The sequence below is a fragment of the Sciurus vulgaris genome (assembly GCF_902686455.1).
Source record: "Sciurus vulgaris genome assembly, chromosome: 17".
Taxonomy (NCBI): domain Eukaryota; kingdom Metazoa; phylum Chordata; class Mammalia; order Rodentia; family Sciuridae; genus Sciurus; species Sciurus vulgaris.
In genome coordinates, this window is record NC_136478.1 from 28,431,852 (window position 1) to 28,452,204 (window position 20,353).

At 40.8% G+C, this 20,353-nt stretch overlaps 1 long non-coding RNA gene across 1 annotated transcript in view; it reads left to right on the forward strand.

The window, feature by feature from the left end:
- The first annotated feature begins 241 nt into the window (after positions 1-241).
- The window catches only part of LOC306647746, a 31,141-nt gene continuing 11,029 nt past the window's right edge, over positions 242-20,353 (forward strand). The window contains exons 1-2 of the long non-coding RNA XR_013760151.1: positions 242-426; positions 8,666-8,796. This is a non-coding gene — a long non-coding RNA (uncharacterized lncRNA). The remainder of the gene's footprint in view (positions 427-8,665; positions 8,797-20,353) is intronic.

A 20,353-nucleotide genomic window follows, 5' to 3' on the forward strand; every position in this document is an offset into this window, starting at 1 on the left:
CACTTAGAACTGACATCATGGTAGCGATCAAGGACAAGAGCTCTGTGATGAGACACCATCCTCAAACCTTCAGCAATGATGGAGTCTGATTTCGTGGGTCTTTGGAGTGACAGAGGGGAAACTTTGGTTGCAAAACAGAGGTGCATATTATGGTTCTGTCACACTAGGACACTGTGCTTTGAACATTAAAAATCTGTGAAGAATTAATTTTCTGATTATCTCCTGCAGAGTTGAAGCCATCTCTTCCCCTGTGTTGCTGTTATTTTTAATAAGTCAACAAATTGTCTAATTCTCTTGGAAATTCTTTGATTTGAGGAAGTGGACATTTTTACACAATACCCTGGGAGAAGAAAGAAAACAGATTTCAGAATGCATTATCAATAAACAGGACATTCAGATCCTGAGATTGGAAATGGAGAAGACATGGTGAGTTCTTGGGTTCAGATGTTCAGTTCAGTAGGTGAAGGAAGTGAGGGAGAATGGGCGTTGGCAGAAAGCTCGCTTCCGCCGGACGGCTGGAGGGCTGCTGAAGGGCAGGACCTCAAGTCCACCTGCAGTAGTCAGGTTCACTGCCTTGCTCTGTCAGGGAATGGAGGCAGGTGGGGACGTGCCCACGTGTCACCTGTCCAACTGTCCTGGAGGGCAGGGCCATGACCTACCCATCTATCGTCTCCTAACACAGGTCTGACCCATCAGAGATGGTAACACCTCTTTTGTTGAAATGAAGTGGCTTTTGGGGACCCAAAGGCATTTCCCTGCATAGAAGTCAGGTGTTATCTAGAGATCCAGACTTAACCAGGGCAGTTCTGTGGGGGCGGGAGAGTGAGCCTGGGCGCAGTCAGGAGGGAGTTGTGTCTGTCACGAAGCCATTGGATGGCTGCCCCGAAAATGGGTCATGAAGGTGCCCTCAATGAGAGGGAGGAACATAGAACAGAAATGTCACCGACCTCGTAATTTTGCTGAAATCTGGCTCTGCCTTCCTAGCCCATCCTTCTAAAACCTATTTCCTGGAGCCAAACACTGCAGGTTTAATATCCCAGCTCCAAATCCCTCTGGAAACTCAGGTTCCTCTGGGATCCCACCTCCTAGAGGTAAAACAACAAATTCGGTTCCCTTTAAAACCATCGTCTGACTTAATTTTTGACCTCTTTCCTAATTTCTAATTTAGTCAGATGAAACCACATACCTTAAAACGATGCCCTGCACCTCATTGGTCTCCAGACCCATTTAAGTACCCCTGGAAGGGAGGAAGGGAGCTCTGCTGCTCAGCTGGCTTCCTGCACTGGAACACCTCTGTCCCTCATGGAAATGGAGACGGGACACCTCCCCTGTCTGCCATGAGGAAGATGAAGGAAGCAGGGGAGCCCAGAGCCATGTAGTGGACGTGTACGTAGAATGTCGAAACAAATACCCTTATTTCACACTAAAGGCAACTAGGCGGAGCCATGGGAGATAAATGACAGGGCTCAGGTCACAGCAGACAGTGGTGGAGTTGGGGCTAGAACAGGCTCCTTGTCCCCTGGGCAGTAGCAGTTTGGTCACTAGATCACACTGACCTTCTGATCACCTGATGAAATGGACTCATCTCTTCCCAAGCTTAGGCTCTGAGTGTGTGTGCATGTGTGTTTATAGATACACACATAATTATTTCTGTTCAAGGTGGATGTTAAAGGTCTTAAGCTATAGTAGTTTCTAGGGACTAATTTGCAAAATCTCTGCTTGGTTCTGTGTGTGTATGTGTTTGTGTGCAAGTGTGTATGTAGGTAGTGATGCCTATGTCTTTGTGTGTTTCTGTATTGTGTGTTTATTTTAGCTGGGGTGGAGGTTGGGTCAACTGGGTTGGGGAGAAGAAAGATCAGGAGGAGTAATTCCAGGTGTCAGAGTGCCCAAGCCCTGTTCTGAACTCTGCTGGGAACACCACCCCAGGAGCACCTGCCCCTCTAGACTGGGTGTGGATTGAGATGAGGGAGCCACTGCCCTCTGCTGTACTGAGAGGTGAGTGCTTCTGACTTGCCAGCTTCACCTTGTCTTAGGTGGGGGCAGGGATGAAATAGAAGCTTGGGGGTACCTTGGGGGTACAGGATCAGCCGATCCACAGGTGTTGGGGTCCTTCCACCTTACCTTTGAAGATTTTATCTGCAGGTGGTAGAAGAAAAGTACCTGATACTTGATTGTGGGTGGGGTCAGTCATTGCCCCAGAGCCTCCCCAGGCAAGATCTGAAGATGCTGGAAGCTTCCTGGTCTCATTGGGGGTCAACACTCAGATTCTTCCAGTGCCTCTCAAATTGAATGCTCTTAGAGGGAAAACCTCTGTTAGCCTTGGGTCAGTCTTCTCATCTGCAATCACAGCACCCTGGGGGTAGAAGCCAAATACTGCTTCCAAGTAAGAGCAATCTACATTTGCACGGGGTACTATAATTTGTTAGCTCTGTATCATCTCAGATGATCTTTATGAACCCATGAGTTAAACAACACAGCGATTATTCTTCTCACTTCACAGATGGGGAAACTGAGGCCCAGAAGGCTTGCTGACCTTTGATTGACTTGGATATGATTAGTTAAGACATAAAATGTACCTCCAGCTGGAATGGAATTCATCAGGCTTTAGATTAAAATAAATTATGCTTCAAGACAGTGCCAAGCAAAACATTCAGTAATTAACAGGGACAGAATTCATAGCAGCGCTGTCCAGCTGCTTTCTAACAACTCTGGAGCCTGAGCTTATGGCTTAGCTCGAGTTCTAGAGTGTATCCATTTTTATCAGGATCACAAGAGCATCTCATGATTGCTAACTATTTCACTGACATTTTTCTTTTCAATAACAATGTTCATAGCTTTAGGGTGTTAAATTTAAAATGATCTATCTTGTTATATCCTCCTAATCTGCTTATAATACAAGGGCAATAGTTATTATGGCTCCTGTTTTGCTGTTGCAGAAACTAAGGTCAGAAGAACTTCCATCCCTTAGCAATTGATATTTGCTCTGGTGTTTACTCTGTGCCAGGTACCCTGCTAGTCCAGAGACTAGAGCAGTGGACAAGTCAATTGTGGTCCTTGTGCTCATGGAACTCACAGTCAAGTAGGGGAGAAAGACATACAGACAAGTGCCTATTTGAGAAGATAATGAATGTATATTGAGTGCCATGAACTTGAACCAGGTGCTATCAGCATGAATAGCAGGGGTCTTACCTGGTTCAGGCTCCAGAGAAGCTTCCCTGGAATCCATGAATTAAGTAGAATTGGCCCAGAATATAGGCTTGAAACTCAGGGCACAGAGTCCATTCTTCTACTTTCTACTCAAAACTAAGGGCTGTACTTTTCCAGGACCTTGGCTCCTCCCATCTCTGTCTCACTGCTTCTGCCATGTTCCCCACGGTAAGTGTACTCCTGTGTCTCACAAGTCAAAACCACTAATACTCTTTAAGGTAGGGATCATAAACACAAATTTGTCAGCAGGTGAGGTACATGGAAAACACAGCCTGCTATATTATCAAGTGTTGGGGACTTGGCAAACGGGAGCGGGCCTGCCTACCTCATGGTCAAACCCATGCTGGATGGTAGAACTTCCTGTGATGGTGGAATGTTCTTGGCACTGTCTGTTATTGTAGCCTTTAGTCATGTGACCAGCATGACTGGGAAATGGAATTTTTTAGTTAACTTTATTTCAAACTTACATAGCCATATGTGGCTAGTGGGCTACCATATTGAACAATGAAGCTCTAGTTATTCTGGAGCATGGGATCAATATTGCCAGATATATTCAATATTTCAAGAGAAGCCAAATCAGTAGATTCTCATTTGGAATATTCTGATTTTAAAATGTTGGCAACAAATTCAAATTTTAAAGATATACTGTGGTAATCCTGCCTCTGGGAAGATGAGTAGATTTTCTTATTTTTCCTGTTATGTACAACAAAAACTGGAATGTGATATATATATCTCACAATGAGAAGATTCTGAAAAGTGGAGAGATGAGAGCAGACTCAGGATCTTGGGACCTATTATGGTTTGGATCTCGAATGTTCCAGAAAGGTTCATATGCTAAAGACTTTGTTACCAGTCTGTGGCACACTTTTGGGAAGTGGTGGAAACTTCAGAAGGTGGGGTCGAGTGGAAGGAAGGTTGTTCATTGAAGGCATGCCCTTGAAGGGATATTGGGACCCTGGCCCCTTCCTCTTGCTCTTGGCTCCCTGGCTGCCTTGAGGTGACAGTTTTGCTCCACGACATGCTTCTTGTCACCATATTCTGCCTCCCCACAGGCCCTAAAACAATGGAGCCAAGTGATTTGGGACCAAAACCTCTGAAATCATGAGCTAAAATATAAACTCTTCCTCCTTTTAAGTTGATTATCTTAGGTTTTTCATCACAGCTATGGATAGCAGACCAACAGTTACCCAAGGTGAGACACAGTGATCAGTTCTCTGTGTTTCTTTTTATGTCTTATATCTCAGACTTAGAACTGAAGAAGTTGGCAAATCAGAAACACTGATGGGCACAGAAAAACTAAGCCCTAACAAAAGCTTGAACTTTCTGGTCAAGGTAAAAAGGGGGAAGCACAACAACATAGAAAACTTTCAGACCAAACTACTCTACTCTGGTCAATAACTATAGAAAAACCTATAGTCCCACTCCCACCCATGCCATCAAGGCCAACTGGAGAGCTGTGACTTCCACCCTCATGAGGCTGCAATTAGGTGCCCAACATCCCTGTGAAGTGGTATCAAATAAAGGCAAGTGGAAGTTTCATTTCCATGAGCTCATGGCCAGCTCTCCTTCCCACCCCATGAAACCATGTTGTCAGTGGAGACAGTGGGGAAGATGAGAGCTTGAAAATCCTCCAGGCAGTAATGAGGTTCTCCTTCCCTGCCTTGTGGGTGGCACCAGAGAAGGTCTTGCAGAAAGTCAGGACTTCCGAATGACAACACCGTTAGACTGTGGCAGATGTGCACATACAATGTAATACCAAAGAAATCACTAATTAAGCAAAAATCTATAAAAATGTACTTAAAAGCAATATTAGGTAGATAAAAATGAATTTCTAAAAAAATATTCGAGAAGGCAGAAAGACAAGAAGGAGGTTAGGCAAAAGAAAATAGGAAAAAGAAAGAGGAGAACAAAATAAATGAACGAATGAATAGCAGAACAGAAAAGGAAAAAGCAAAATGGCAGACTTCAGACTTAAGTCCTACTGAGTTTTTCTCCTTAAGACTGAGAAACAAGAATGCCCGCTGTCAGCACATTTAATAGAGTGCTGGAACTTCACAAAAATGCAGTAAGTCGGGAAAAGGAAATAAAAGTTAGTCACCTTGGAAAGGAAGAAATAAATGTCCTTATTGGCAGATGACATGATTGTCTATTTGAAAAATCATAAGGAGTTCACAAGACAAAACAAAGGAAACTCCTAGAACGAATAAGTGAATTCAATAAGACTGATAGATGTAAGGTGAACATTAAAAGCATTCAGCAACAAACACATGGACACTGAAATTAAAAATACAATATCAGTAATTAAAAAATAAAACACTTGGATGTACATCTAACAAAACCTGCACAAAACTTGCATTCTGAATGCAGATGAAGACACAGATCTAAGTAAATGGAGAAAATTATGTATTCATGGATTGAAGAACTCAACATAGTAACTTTAAGACCTGGAAGCTCAGGATTTGGAAAACTCAATATAGTAAACATCACTTCTCCCTAAATGGATGTGCAGGTTTGACAAAATTCCTGTCAATATCTTGGCAAGATTTTTTTGTAGATATAGATAAGAGTATTCTAAAATGTATATGGAAAGGTAAACGAACTATAATAGCTAAGATAACGTTGAAAAAGAAGAATAAAGTAGGAAGAACCAGTCTATCCAATTTCAAAACTTAGCCACAGTAATTAAGGTTGCATCTTAATTATGTTGGTAGGGGAATGTGCACATAGATCAATGGAACAGAACAGAAACCCAGAAATAGACATACACAAACATGCACAACTGATATTTTGCAAAGGTGCTAAAGCAACTCAGTGGAGAAAAGAAATAGCCTTTTCAACAAATGGGGGCTGGAGTAACTGGGTATCAGGAAGTTGAAAAAATAAGAGCATTGCCTTTCTCACATTTTTTTTTTTTTTTTTTTTTTACAAAACTTAGCCTAAATGAGCTTATGTATAAAATGTAAAACCATAAAACTTTAGAACAAAATATAGGGGAAGCTATTCAGTATCTAGAGTTAGGTAGAGTTCTTAGACAAAAACATAATCCATAAAAAAGAAACTGATGAATTGGACTTCATTAAAAATAAAAACATCTGTGAGAGGCTGTTAAGAAGATGAATAGACAAGCTATATACTGGAAGAAAATAATTGCAACCCCATATCCAACACAGAGCTAGTACCTAGAACACACAATATAAAGAACTTTCAAAACTCAACATCAAAAAGACAATCCAATTAGATGATGCACGAAGGACAGGAACAGATGTCTCACTGAAGAGGATCTGCAGGTGACAGATAAGCATGTGCAAAGATTTCAACCTAGTCAGCCATTGAGGAAATGCAAATTTAAACCCCAAGGAGATATCACTGCACAACCATCAGAGTAGCTAAAAATAAAGGAAGTGACAGTACTAAACACTGCTGAGGATATAGAGGAATCAGATGACTCATACATTGCAGGTGTGATTGTAAAGTGGTATAATGCTTGGAAAACAGTTTGGCAACTTGTTAAAATCCTAAACATGCAATCACCATATAGCCCAGTATTTGCATTCTTGGCCATTTATCACAGAGAAACGAAGACTGTGTTCACATAAAACCCACATGTACATGTTTATACAGCCGATTCATAACAGACAAAATTTGGAACCAGCCTAGAGGTCCTTCCATGGGTTAATAGTTTTTTTTAAAAAAAAAACTAGTATAGTAGAACAAGTGGATCAGGTGGAGGGAGAGGGGAAGGTAGAGGATAATAAGATTGATCAGATCTTGACATGTATAAATATGGCATAATAAATTCAACAATTACATACAATTATAATGCACCAAGTAAAAAAACTGGCACATCCATACCACGGAATACTACTCAGCAATAAAAAGAAGCAAACTAATGACACATGCAACAACATGGATGAATTTCCAAAGAATTAGGTGGAGAAAAACCCCATCATTTCATACTGTATGATTTCATTTATATGAAGTCTTGAATGCCAAAATTACACGAATGGAGAACAGATTAGTGACCAGAGGTTAAAGGGGAATAAAGGCGGGAAGTTAATATGGCACATCTCACAGAAGTGATATATGTGATCTTGAATTGTGGCGGTGGAAATGTTTGATATTTTGATTGCAATATTTGCTAACATCCTGGTTGTGATATTGTTCTTCAGTTTTAGGTTTATTGTTATTCACTTTATGTTCATTATTCAGTTTATTGAGGAAAACCCCATTTCTCCTACTATATTCTCACAACACAGATCACTTCTGTAATCCCAGAAAGTGTGAGGGTTTCTCTCTTATCAGCAAGCAGGCAATTAGTTCTGCAGAGGTCACCGGCTGAGTGTTGTATAATACAACTGAACTCTTTCGCTATCTCCCTGGAGAGTCCACCGGATCCTACAGGTTGAGAACTCAGTTCTATGACTGCTCCCTCTTCAGAACTGGTCACAAGTTCAGGTCTCCAGAACTTCTAACCAACTGGCCCACGTAGCTCAAGGAAGCACTGTGCTTACATTTAAAGTTTTATTTAAAAAGACATTTTAAAGAACACAAATAGGTAGTCAGATGAAGAGATACAGAGGGTCAGGTTTGAAAGGGTCCTGAGCTTTCATCCCTGTGGAGCTGGGATGAGCTTCCCTCTCAGCATGTAAATGAGTTCTTACTCATCTTCCTGTAAGTCTTCATGAGTTCAGCTGTCCCACAGCACAGAGAATCCTTTCCTTTTGGGTTTTTATGGAAACTTCATTGCAGTAATGTGATTGACTAATTAGGGAAATCAAGCAAGGCTGGTATAGATTCTTCTTGACCTCTCCAGGCAGCATTCCTTACTCCAGGGTACTAAGTAGGACCTTCTGAAGTGGAGGTCTTACGATCAGACAGGGTAGATCAGAGAATTTCTTTTTGGGTAGCTCTAAGATAGAAAGGCAGGGAATATTATAATATATGTTTAGTTTCTATGACCCACTTTGGGGAAAAGAAATTCAGGTTTCTATAGCCTGGCTTGGGGAGGAAAAGGAGCACGTGAAAGGAAGACAGAAGAAAAAGAAGAAGGAGGAGGAGGAGGAGGAGAAGAAGAAACAGAGAGAGAGAGAGAGAGAGAGAGAGAGAGAGAGAGAGAGAGAGAGAGAGAGAGAGAGAGAGAGGTGGATCTCTGGGAGGATCTAAAGTACTCCAATATTATAACAAAAGACTGTCTTCTACCTTTATCACTCTGAAGCTATTCCAAACCCAATTCAGGGACCAAGGACAAAAGGTCAATTACTTTAGCTCTACTGTTCTAGTCATCTAGGAAATAGCAAGAATCATGGGAGTTACGAGCCAGGAACCATGGATGAAAGCTGGCATATATAAATCTTACGTCTCATCCTACGGCTTATTGTATCTTCTTTTTCTCACTTATGGTAGATTGTTTCTTCCTGAATTGTACAGTTTTGCAATGTTAACTTCTGTGTATCTTTAGGAAACCCAGGAAGACTGTGTTGAGGGTGGTTCCTCGTTTACATTAATTAAGCCAGGCACCCCGGGAGAAGCACCAGCTGGGGACCATTTGCAATGTTAATCTCTTGGCTTGGGGATTCCTATACTATACAGGTCACCGGATTGTGACCCCCAAGCTAGTGTAGTTTTGCGTTGTAATGGGAACCTTTTATTTTCTCTTCCATCCAAGGTTGATTTCTATTTAGGTTGATTTTTATTTCTTATTTTTTCTTTTCGACTAGTTGTCCTTTTTTTAAAAAAAATTATCATTTTTAGATTCTTTAGTATTTTGAGTGTTCGTTTTATATTGTTTCCTTTGTGGTTATTCTAAATATTATACACATTTCATTTATCACTACTGGTATCAATATTTTCCCACTTTTAGTGAATTGTGGAAACCTTTCTGTTTACTGCCCTTTATCATCCTCAATTTTATATATTACTGTTTGGGGTATCAGAGGGGTTGTACTTTTTGTTTGTTATAAAATATTATTTATGAAATTTACAAAGAGATGTATAGTCTATCCTATGTACCCATATTTTTATCCTTTCATTCTTCTGGAAACTTCACGTTTCTTTCTTTTATCTTGTCTTCTCTATAGAACTTCCTTTGACCATTCATTCTTAAGGGACGTTCTTCTTGGGACACACCCCTTCACTTTCCCTTCATTTGATAATGTCTTGCTTTCTGCTTTATTTCTGGAGGATAGTTTTGCTGGATAAAGCATTTATGGTTCATAGTCCTTTTCTTTCAGTGTTTAAAAAATGTCATGCCACTTCCTCTGGAGATGGTTTCTGATGAGAAATCTGCTGTCATTCAAATTGTCTTTCACATGTGGTTAAACTGACACTTTCCTCTGGCTACCTTCAAGATTTTTTTCCTTGTCTTTCTTTAATTTTCAGATATTTAATTATGTTGTGTGTTGGCCTGTATCTTTGGATTTAGTCAACTGAGGGTTAATTAATCTTTTCAATCTGTAGACTTATGTTTTTCACCAAGTTTGGAGGGGTTACATCATTTATTTCTTTAAATATTCCTTCAACTTTACTGTCTTTTCCCTTGTCTTCTGAGTATCCAATGACATGGAAGCTGGTTTTTTTTTTTTTTTTTTTTTTTTTTTTTTTGCTATGCTGGGGATTGAACCCAGGGCCTTGTGCTTGCGAGGTGAGCACTCTACCAATTGAGCTATATCCCCAGGCCCAGGTATTTTTTTTAATTGTCCCACAAAGTCCCTGAGGCTCTGTTTTTATCTTTTCAGTTTCTTTTATTTTTGTTTGCTTTTTAATTTATTTTCAAAGTTTCTGTTTTATTTGTTGTTCAGATTGGGTGAGTTTTATTGATCTATCCTCAAGTTCCTTGATTTTATTTTCTGTCTTCTCTACTCTGATATTTAACCCACCCAACATTTCTGTTACTGTATTTCTTGGTGCTTTTTCTCTATAATACATATTACTTTGTTGAGATATTTATTTCCATTTATTTCAAGAGTATTAGTGATTTCGTATTAATACATTTTATAATACTCTAAAATACTTGATAGATAATCCCAATTCCAGCATCTGGTGTACTTGCTATTTGGCATAGGTTGATCGTTTTTTTTCTCAGTGATTTTTACAGTCCTTGGTATGACCAATGAGTGTTTGTTTCGAGTGTGTGCTGTACATTTTGGCTATTGTATTAGGAGTCTGGGTCCTATTTCAATCTTTTATTTTAACAGTAACTTTAAGTTTAGAGTGCAGTTCTGGTCTATTGTTAGGAGCTATAGTTCTTAAGAAAGTTGAATTTTCAGAGCTTTGCAGTATTCTTATCGTCTGTTTGGTTATTGAATATCGTAACCTTCCTGTTGATCCCTGCTGGCATTGCTAGAGATGGTAGAAGAGGGTTTCCAAACCGGGCCACCAAATGACTACCAGTATGGTAGGGGTCTCTTAGGTCCATGGGAATGAAGATGCATCCTGGGCTCAGCCACTTGTCTTGGCAGAATTTTTCTTGCTGATGGAGGACGCCTGGTGTCTCTCAGTGGGGGAGGCGAGTCTCAAGCTCAGTGGGGAAGGAAGCTACCTCTTCAGGTCACTGATTTTCATTGAAGCTCTTGGTGATCCCTCCTTGCTGGTGTCATCAGCAGGGCAGGTGTTTCCAGAGGATTCCCATTCAATTCAGGGAAGGAATGAGGTACTTGAATTGCTTTCTGTTGCCAGATAGGGGATTGGGAACACCAGACCTGGGTTGCTTTCTTCTGTTGGGTGAGAGGTCAGAAAATGCCTTACCCACGATGTTCTTCAGTTCTGGGATCCCTAACCAGTCCTCCTTCCTTTTTCCAACTCTCAGAATTCTTCAAATGCCTCTTGAATCATATCTGGAATTATAGTTATAACTTAGAGTAGGGAAAGAGAAACAAATTGATAATCTTATCCAGATGGGAAATGTCTCTATTTGTTCATTTTCAAATTTTGGAATTTAAAACTCCCATGATTCTATTATGTAATCAAATCAATGTTTTTTATCCATGTTACTTTTTAGAACTTTCCCATCTGTAGATTATGGATAGATTCTAAAAATACATTTTTTATTTTTAATTGAAACATAATAATTATACATCTTTATGGAGTATGGTGTGACATTTCCACACATGTATACGATGTGCAGTGATCAGATCCGGGTAATTGGCATATCTATTTCCTCAGACATATGTCATTTCTTTGTTTTGGGAACATTCAAGATCCTCTCTACTAGCTCTTTTGAGAGATTCAATTAATTGTTGTCAATCATAGTTATCCTACTCTGTTACAGAACATTAGATGTTTTTCCTCCTATTCACCTGCACCCATATCCCCGTCATCCATCCTATCTCCAGCCTTCCAGCCCCTTTCCAGGTTTTGGTAACTACCATTCTGTTTTCTAGTTCTTTCTTTCTTTCTTTTTTTTTTTTTTTTTTTTGCTTTCATTCTCTAGTTCTTTGAGATCAACTTTTTAGCCTCCACATATTAGTGAGAACATGTGATATTTGTCTTTCTGTGACTGATTTAATTCATTTAACATAATGTCCTCCAGTTCCATCCATGTTATTGCAAATGATGAGATTTTTATTCTTTTTTATGACCCAATAATATTACATTCTGTATATATATGCCACATTTTCTTTATCCATTCATCTATTAATGGACACCAATGTTGATTCCACTAGTTTTGTATGTGATACATTTTGGTTTACTTTTATCATACATACATTTTTATGTTGTCTCAGATTTTTTCTTTTTTTTTTTTCATTTAATAGCAAAATACTTATAAAATAATTAGAGAAATTGGCGAAGCTAGGTTTTGGGAAACTGAGGACCCTTTTTAATACTTTGAAATTATTCCAGAAAGATTGCTTCTCTGCATGTATCTCTATAGAGTTCCCTCATTTGTGAAATAAGACAGTCTAGCTAAACCATAGGAATCAGGTAAGCTTTGAAATATACCATGGCTGGCAACTTGGGATGAGCACGGCCAGCCTGAAAGAGTAGATGGATATTGTGGAGGTGTAAATAATAAGAGGCAAGTTTCTACTAATATTTCTATGTCCCATCCCAGAGTGGGACAAGGGCTGACAGGGTTGACTGCAGAGTGGAAATGATTAGGTGCCATGTTCTCACTCCACCAGTGAATTGAGGAAATCACAAGTACCAGCAATGCTCTGAGAGGGTATCCACAGCAAAAACTCTCAGGAATGTTTTAGTAGCTAAGATTAGTTTCCTTAGAAATGATACAAAAATAAAAGGAGTTCATGAGAATAAATTCTTCTTGGCAAGAAACAAGGAAAATGGTCGAAAACTGAATGTATGGCTTTGTGAAGAAAGTAGGGTTAGGGCATATTAAATAAATGGCTTGGGAGGAGGGAGTATTTAATGACCATCTTCAAGGATACCTTGAGGTATCTGATATTTTAGCACGTAATCATACATAATACTTTCCCCTAGTATGCGTGTGGTTTTCTTCTACATCCCTTAAGCAATAATTTCTCTGGTGAAATACCTGAGGGCTAAGAGAAGCCCAGGATGATAAAGTGCTTTGCCTTGGTGCCGCTGACAGTGTTGGAGTGAAGACTAGAATTCGTCTTCTCACCTTTACCCCATTGCTCTTTCCGCTACCAGTTTTAGCTCCTTGGAGTACAGAATCAATACAAACGAGCTTAACCTGCAGCAAGGGGAGCTTAAATTACATGAGATTTTTTTTCTCTAAGTGACACTTGTGATAGAATGAACCTAACTGGACAACTTCTCTGAATCTTTGAGAAAGGGATTCTGGGCTTTCAGGACTGGGTGTGATATTTCATGTGGGGGCAGGGAGAGGAGATGGTCTCTAAGAGAAAGAATCTCTAAATTTGGATCTGACTGTGATATAGTTTGGATCTGGAATGTCACCCAAGGGTTCATGTATTGAAACCTTGGTGCCTAGCTGGGCACACTAGGAACTTGAGGAGGTGAGGTCTAGTTGGAAGAGGTGGGTCACTGGGGACATGCCCTCGAAAGTACATTTTGTCTCCAGGCTCTGACTCGTTTTAGTTCTCTCTCTTTGCTTCCTGGCTCCCATGAGGTGAGCAGCCTTTTCCATCACATGCTACTACTGCCATGATGTTCTCCCTTACCTCAGGCCCAAAGCAGTGGAGGCAGCTGACCGTGGACTGAAACCTCTGAAATGGTGAGCCAAAACAACTCTTTCCTCCTACAGGTTGATTTTCTCAGGTATTTTGTCATAGTGAACAAAAAACTAACTGATTGCAAGTGACCTTAGAGGTCACATAGTATTATTTTGTTTAATCTAAGATGATAAAGAGGAACAGGATTTGCCAGGGCATTGCCCATCATTCTCTGACTCAGGAGAGTAATCTGTCTGGACCAAATCTAACAGTTTCTTTGTGCTCTGGCCAATGGGGAGCCCCAGTGGTAAATGTTGAGGGGAGCAGATAAACAAAGTCAGGGTGTTTATTCTTTTATCTTTGTTCCTATGATTCCTCCATACATTGGCTTCTTCTTCAATAATGGTTTTCTGCTTCTGGGATCTATGAGTGACTCTCTCCCAGCCCTGGGATGGTAACAGCCCAGCTATTGTTGCTGATCCTGGTGTGCTGGCTGGTGTGTGGTTTCCTTTGACTTTGGTCACAACTTTGCAAAGAGTCCCTTGGTAAACCATCTCCAACCAATCATAATATCTGAGTGTACAACCTATTTTACTTCCAGTACTCTGATTAGAAACAGCCCTGTAAAGAAACAGAAATGCCAGGGATCATGTTGGAAGAGAGGTAGAACATTTATCCAGGGCATCACCAACTGAAAAGTATGTATGCTGCTTTTCTGTTTATGAGAACTTCTGGAGAAGATTCATCAGGAAAACCAAATGTAATGTTCTAAAACAAAAATTGACCAGTGCTTTTGGGCAGAAAATTTCTCTGAGAGCAAATGTGTGTGTGTGTGTGTGCGTGCGCACACACACACACACACACACACACACACACACACACCTCTCAAAACAAATCTTAGTCATTTGATTCAGTAATTGAGGTTAGAGGAATCAGACAATAAATCAATAATCAATAGATGTCTTTTTCATTTCCTAAGAGCTTAACATTAGGCATTAATAAGGTGAAAGTTAAGAATTTCCTCCATATCTGGGAAATTTGGAAGGACAAAAGTAGGACTGCTGTAGAATCAGAATCCCTGAGCTCTGGGTTAACATGTGGGGGTCCTAGGAAATTAGGCCCCTCAGAACCAGGCCCCAATTTCTCAGAACCTTCATTCCATATTAATAAAATGTAGTGATTGGGGAGAATGTTTCTTAAACTTCTTTTAGCTCTAGTGAACCAAGTGATTATGAAGAGATGGAAGGGAGGATTAGTGTGGTGTGTATGAGGAGCATATTATGTGGAAAGGCAGGACGGGGAGTGTGGTGTGAGGATGGGGAAGGAGAAGAGGTAGGAGTGTGTATGTAAGGAACTTGTCTTTGGGATAGTACTAAGCCTGGTAATTGAGGAAAAGAAAGGTGCTGGAAAGTCAGTGTTGAACAGATAGTGTTAGGGGAGCAACTTGGGGATATTGCTTGATGGTGCAGAGTCAGGAAGCAATGACATCTCAGGGGTAACAATGGCATCACTTCTAATTTTAACTAACTGGGGCCAGAACCAAGCAATACATATTTAATGAACTATGTGAAGGATGTAAGAGAAGAATGCAGATTCAAGTTTGGGGGACACTGGCTTATGCAAGTTGGCTGTGCTAATTTGGCGAATCCCTTTCCCCTTTATCATTTTGGGCTGAACTAGATAATGCTATGTGACCTCTACAGCCACTTTGGAATGTAAAGTCCTAGAAATCTGTGGTTCACAGTCTATGTTCTCAAGTAGTTTAGGACTTCTTGGGAGAGAGAAGAGCTCAAATCCCCCAAATCCAGAGTTGGCCAAAGGGCTTGGGACCAAGGAAGGAATATGAGAAGGTGGGCTAATAGCCATGATCACCCCCTCCCTAAGCCTTCTTTTATGGTCAAATGCTATCCTTCTCCTGTTCTATATCCACTTGGGAGAATAGAGTAGTGTGCTGAAAAAGTTCCTGGTAGGTAATCCTCATAATTGTCACTATTCATAAATATTCCAGGACTTCTTCCTATCCAGAACAGATTCAGGTTTTGTTGGGTCTAAAGAATATATATGTAAAATATAAAATATACAAACACCCTACTTTAAACATTTTACAAAGCACATGACCATGTACAATAGTGTGAATCCAGAATATCCCTCAAAGGCTCATGTTTTGAAGCCTTGGTGCCCAGTGCAGTAATGTTCAGAGGTGGGGCTTTTGGGAAGTGATTGAATTTTAGGGCTTTGATCTCATCAATGGATTAGTTTATTGATGGATTCATAACTGAATGGACTATTGGGAGGTGGGGGAAACTGTAGGAGGTGGGGCCTAGTTGAAGAGAGTAGGTCCTTGGAGGCATGTCCTTGGGTACTATATCTTGTCCCTGGTTCCTTCTCTCCTCTCTCTCTCTGCTTCCTCTTTCTACTACCTAATTCCCATGAGGTGAGTGACTTTGCTCCACCATGCTCTTCTGCCATGAAGTAATGCCTCACCACAGGCCCAGAAATAACAGAGCCAGCCAACCATGACCAAATCCTCTGGAACTGTGAGCCAAAATAAACCTTTCCTCCTCTTAAGTTGTTATTCTCAAGTATTTTTTACACAGTAACAGAAGCCTCACTAACACATCATGTAAAAAAAATTGCTTAGACCTCTCCTGAGAGATTTGTAGGGGGCTGATGCAAATCAGTGGACTGAAGCTTCACCTTCATTAATTGCATTGAGGACTTTTGTTTCAGGCTTGTGTGAATCAGCTTTCCATTACTGTGACAAAATACTTGAGAAAAACAATTTAAAAGGAGGAAAGATTTATTTTGGCTCATGCTTTCAAAAGTTTCAGCCCATGGTCAGATAGTTCCATTACTGTGGGTCTGTGGTGAGGCAGAACATCATGACAGAAGGGTGTGGTGGAACAAAGCTGCTCTCCTCATGGCAGTCTGGAATGACTGGGGTGGCTGGGAAAGGGAGAGAGAGAGGGAGAACAAGGGGCCCGGGACAAAATATACCTTCAAAGTCATATCCTCAGTGACCTGCTTATTTTATTTTGTTTTTTAATTTTATTATTGTTTTATTTGTTATTTTTAGTAATACATGACAGTAGAGTGTATTTTGACATATCATATATGCAGGGAGTATAGCTTCCCGTTCTTGTGGTTGTAAATGATGTGGAGTTCACTGGTTGTGTGTTCACATATGAACATAGGGAAGTTATGTACAATTCATTCTACTGTCTTTCTCATTTCTATTTCCCCTCCCTTCTCTCCATTCCCCCTTGTCCAGTCTGGTGAACCTTCACTCTTCCCTCCCTGCTCCCCACTTATTGTGAGTCAGCATCCACATATCAGAGAGAACATTTGGCCTTTGGTTTTTTGGGATTGGCTTATATCACTTAGCATGATAGTCTCCAGTTCCATCCATTTACTAGAAATGCCATTCATTCTTCTTTATGACTGAGTAATATTCCATTGTATACATGTACCACATTTTCTTTATCCATTCATCTATTGAAGGGCACCTAGGGTGGTTCCATAGCTTAGCTATTGTGAATTGAACTGCTATGAACATTGATGTAGCTGTGTCTCAGTGACTCACTTCTTCCAACTAGGAAACTCCTAAAGTTTCCACCACTTTCCAAAGTGCCACTAGCTGGGGACCAATACATGAGCCTTTGGAGACATTACAGATCCAAACTATTACAAGGCTCTTGGTAGAATTGCTCTTCTTCATCTCTTTTGAAGTTAGGTGTGGCTATCCGACTTGAGTCAGTGAATGAAATCTAAGCAGAAGTGATAGCTGCACCTTCAGGGTGGAAGATTTAAGAACCTGTTCACGATTCACCACATCCCTTTCCCCCTTGCACAGTGACTGTGGAAGCAGCTCTCAGAATACAGCTCCCATCACTTGGGTCCCTGGGACTCTCAGGAGTGGAAATTCACTGCCATGAAGACCATACTGTGACGTACTATGAATGAACTGGACTTGTGTAGTGTTAAACTTTACACTGAGACTTGTATAGTGTTAGTCTCCTGTTGGGATTGTTTGTTATTATAGTGTTCCCTAACTAAACCTGACTGAAATGAAAGACGAAGTGCTTTCACAGGTATAGCATCATTTCTTCTGGGAGAGATATGGGCACAAAGCATCTCCATTTTTCAGATGAAAATATGAGGCTCAGAGAAGTTGGTGAGTAGGCCATTGAGTAAGTAGGTGGTTGGCCTCAAATGGACTCAGATTTGTCCCTTGGGCTTTGTTCTGTCCATGTTGGGATGGTCTACACAGTGGTTGATGCACTTCATTCATGTGGCATCTGCATTTCCCATTTCTTCCATTTCTCCTCTTTGATCCTTAATAAAGTCCAGGCTTCTACTGGGGTAAATGCTTCAGGTCCATTTGGACAATCCAGATGGGTCTCTGAAGTCTCCATTCTCATCAGTCAAATGAAAACTCATAGAAAGGGACCATGAGAAGAGAACCTTTTCTAGAGTCTAGATGGTTTGGAAAAGTGTGCATTTTGAGGATGGAAAAATGTAATCACAAAGACTTGTCTGTTCACAGGGTGTAAGTTGCACTTGTATACGGTACCTTCTCAACACTTTCCTTAAACACACTGAGAGCAGGGGTCGGGGGAGATAATTGGGTTTAGGTTAACTCCAATGATTTAATTGGGCTGGAAGGAACAGTCCTTGTTTTGAGTTCTTAGTGATCACTAAACCGTTTGTTGAGTGAATGAATGGGATTGTTTTGACTTAGGGAAGAATAGGCGACTCAAGGCAAGAGTCACTTCCTTGAAAGTGTAATGCAAACTTCTAATGACAAGGTAAGGGAGTAGCCCGGGGAATGAGGAGGAAAAGGATCCCTATTTGACTGAAGGGTGGTTAATACAGGGCACTGATCGAAACATCTCAGTAAACAGCGCACATCGCTGCCCAGATCATCTGGCAGGAGATCAATAGGGCTCAAGCTGAAGTGAGAACCATCGAGAAAGCTAAGAAATATTGCCTGGAGAATTGCATTAGGCAGCATTACACTCAATAAAATCTGGTCCTGTCAGCCACTCACCCTGTCTTTGATTCAGGAAGACTCTTTCTTAGATTGGAATTGGCGTGGCTGGGGAAGGCTATTAGATAGATGCAGACTTTTGCTTTGTGAGAATTGGATGGAGCCCTGTAAACTCTCTGGGGGGCTTAGAAATCCTTTCACCTAAAGGTAGGAACTTGATGGCACAAGATTTACTGGAAGATGCATTATTATTGGCTCAGTTTCTCCACGTGTCTCCCCCCCCCCACCTTTCTGTTCTTTTATTTTATTCCTGAAGGCTATATTTGGTGAGACTTTCCATACCCCATCTCATTAAAACATCATTCCTGGTAACATGAAGAATATAAAACGGCAAGCTAGACCAGAAGTTAAAACTCAGGGAAAATGAGTTTCTCTTCCCACTTAAATGAAATTTTTCTCCTCTTCAAAAGAGTCAATGTCAAATCCAAATAAATCTTTGGCAATAGAATAAAATCTCCACTATCCAAAATAATTAGGAAAATACTCTGTTTAGAGAAGGCTGTCTCATATACTGCACAGATTGCTAAAGTCCCAATAATGGTACTACAGTAAAATCTGCTGTATAAAAATCCAGGGATATGCTTCTGGTGATTCAGAAGGCCCATGGTGGTCTGGTGGGGCCCCGTTACATCATTATGAGTAATTCTCATTATTTAGGACACCAACTGGGTGAATATAGGAGGCTGAGCTGAACCTTTGCTGACACGTGGACTCCCAGGGGAAAATTTATATATAATCTGTCTGATGTGAGCTTCATTTCTTTGACATTTATCTCTTTCATAAGAGTAAAGGGCTGAGAAAAAAATGTGTGTTTATTTTAGCTTTACTTTTGTTTGGGTTCTGAGAAGCAGGAGTTTTATAATCCTCTGGGTTTATCATCTTCCCAATGATTTTTCTCGTCCATGATTTCATCTGTCATTCTAGCATCCCAGGTAACTAGAAAGAGGCAATTAGCATCAGCATCAACCCCACAGTATGGCTTGGAAAGCAGAGTCCCTGGTCATACATGAAATGCTTCTCAATTCTCCCATCTCATCATCCAAGCTGGGCCTCCCCTGTCTTTTCATCCATTGCCTTTCACCAAGAGCACCGTGGCACAGAGACGATTTCTCTTCCTCATAGTATGTGTACCAACTCTCTCCTACCTGGACAAATAATGGTTTACAACCCTGGGAGCACTTATCTAAAGAGGAAACATGGTGTAAGAGAAAGAAGAACTAAGCCAAGTTCCCACCAAGTCGTAAAATTAAATCTCAAATCCTACCTTTACCTCAGACTCTGCCTTTTGCCAAGAATGATTTGTTTAGACCCCTCGAGTCTTGGTTTCAATGCCTGTAAAATGGCCTTAGTCACCCTGCCCTGTCATCCTCGTGCAGTTCTGAGGAGGAATGAATGAGCTAGTTGGCGAGGAAGTCTGCGCAGGCTTGTATGGATGAGAGGGATTGTTCTTTTGCTATGCTCCAGTTCCCTTGGGGAAGTTGCAGTGAGTGTTAGATGTTTGGAGTTTGGTCTGAGCTTTAGAATTTTGTAGGCGCTCAGCTGCCAGAGTGATGAAGTGTCTGTGAAGAACTCCCTCCTAGATGAGGTTCAAGTTCACCTCTATGTGGGAGGCTGGTGAGGTGTGGAGGTCAGTCAGGCCCTGAGAGATTGAGCGGGCTCTCCTACCACTCAAGTCCTCTGGCTCACTCTGGCTCTGCGGGGGTTCAGGTCTCACCTAGAGATACAGTATCTGGAAGCCCAAGAGGTGTGATTTGAGAGACTTCAAAAGGTACCTCTGTGCACATTCCTCTTTCTGTCCTTTCTGAATTCTGTCATCATCGTCAGTGCTGTTCTGAAGACCTCTCTGCAATGCTAGAAATGCTCTGTAACTGTGCTGCCCAACACAACAACCACGAACCACAGGTAGCCAGCCACTGAACGCTCGAAATGCGTCTGGTCTGACTGAGGAACTGGATTTTTAATTTAATTTCATCTGAATTAATTTAAATAACCACATGTGGGC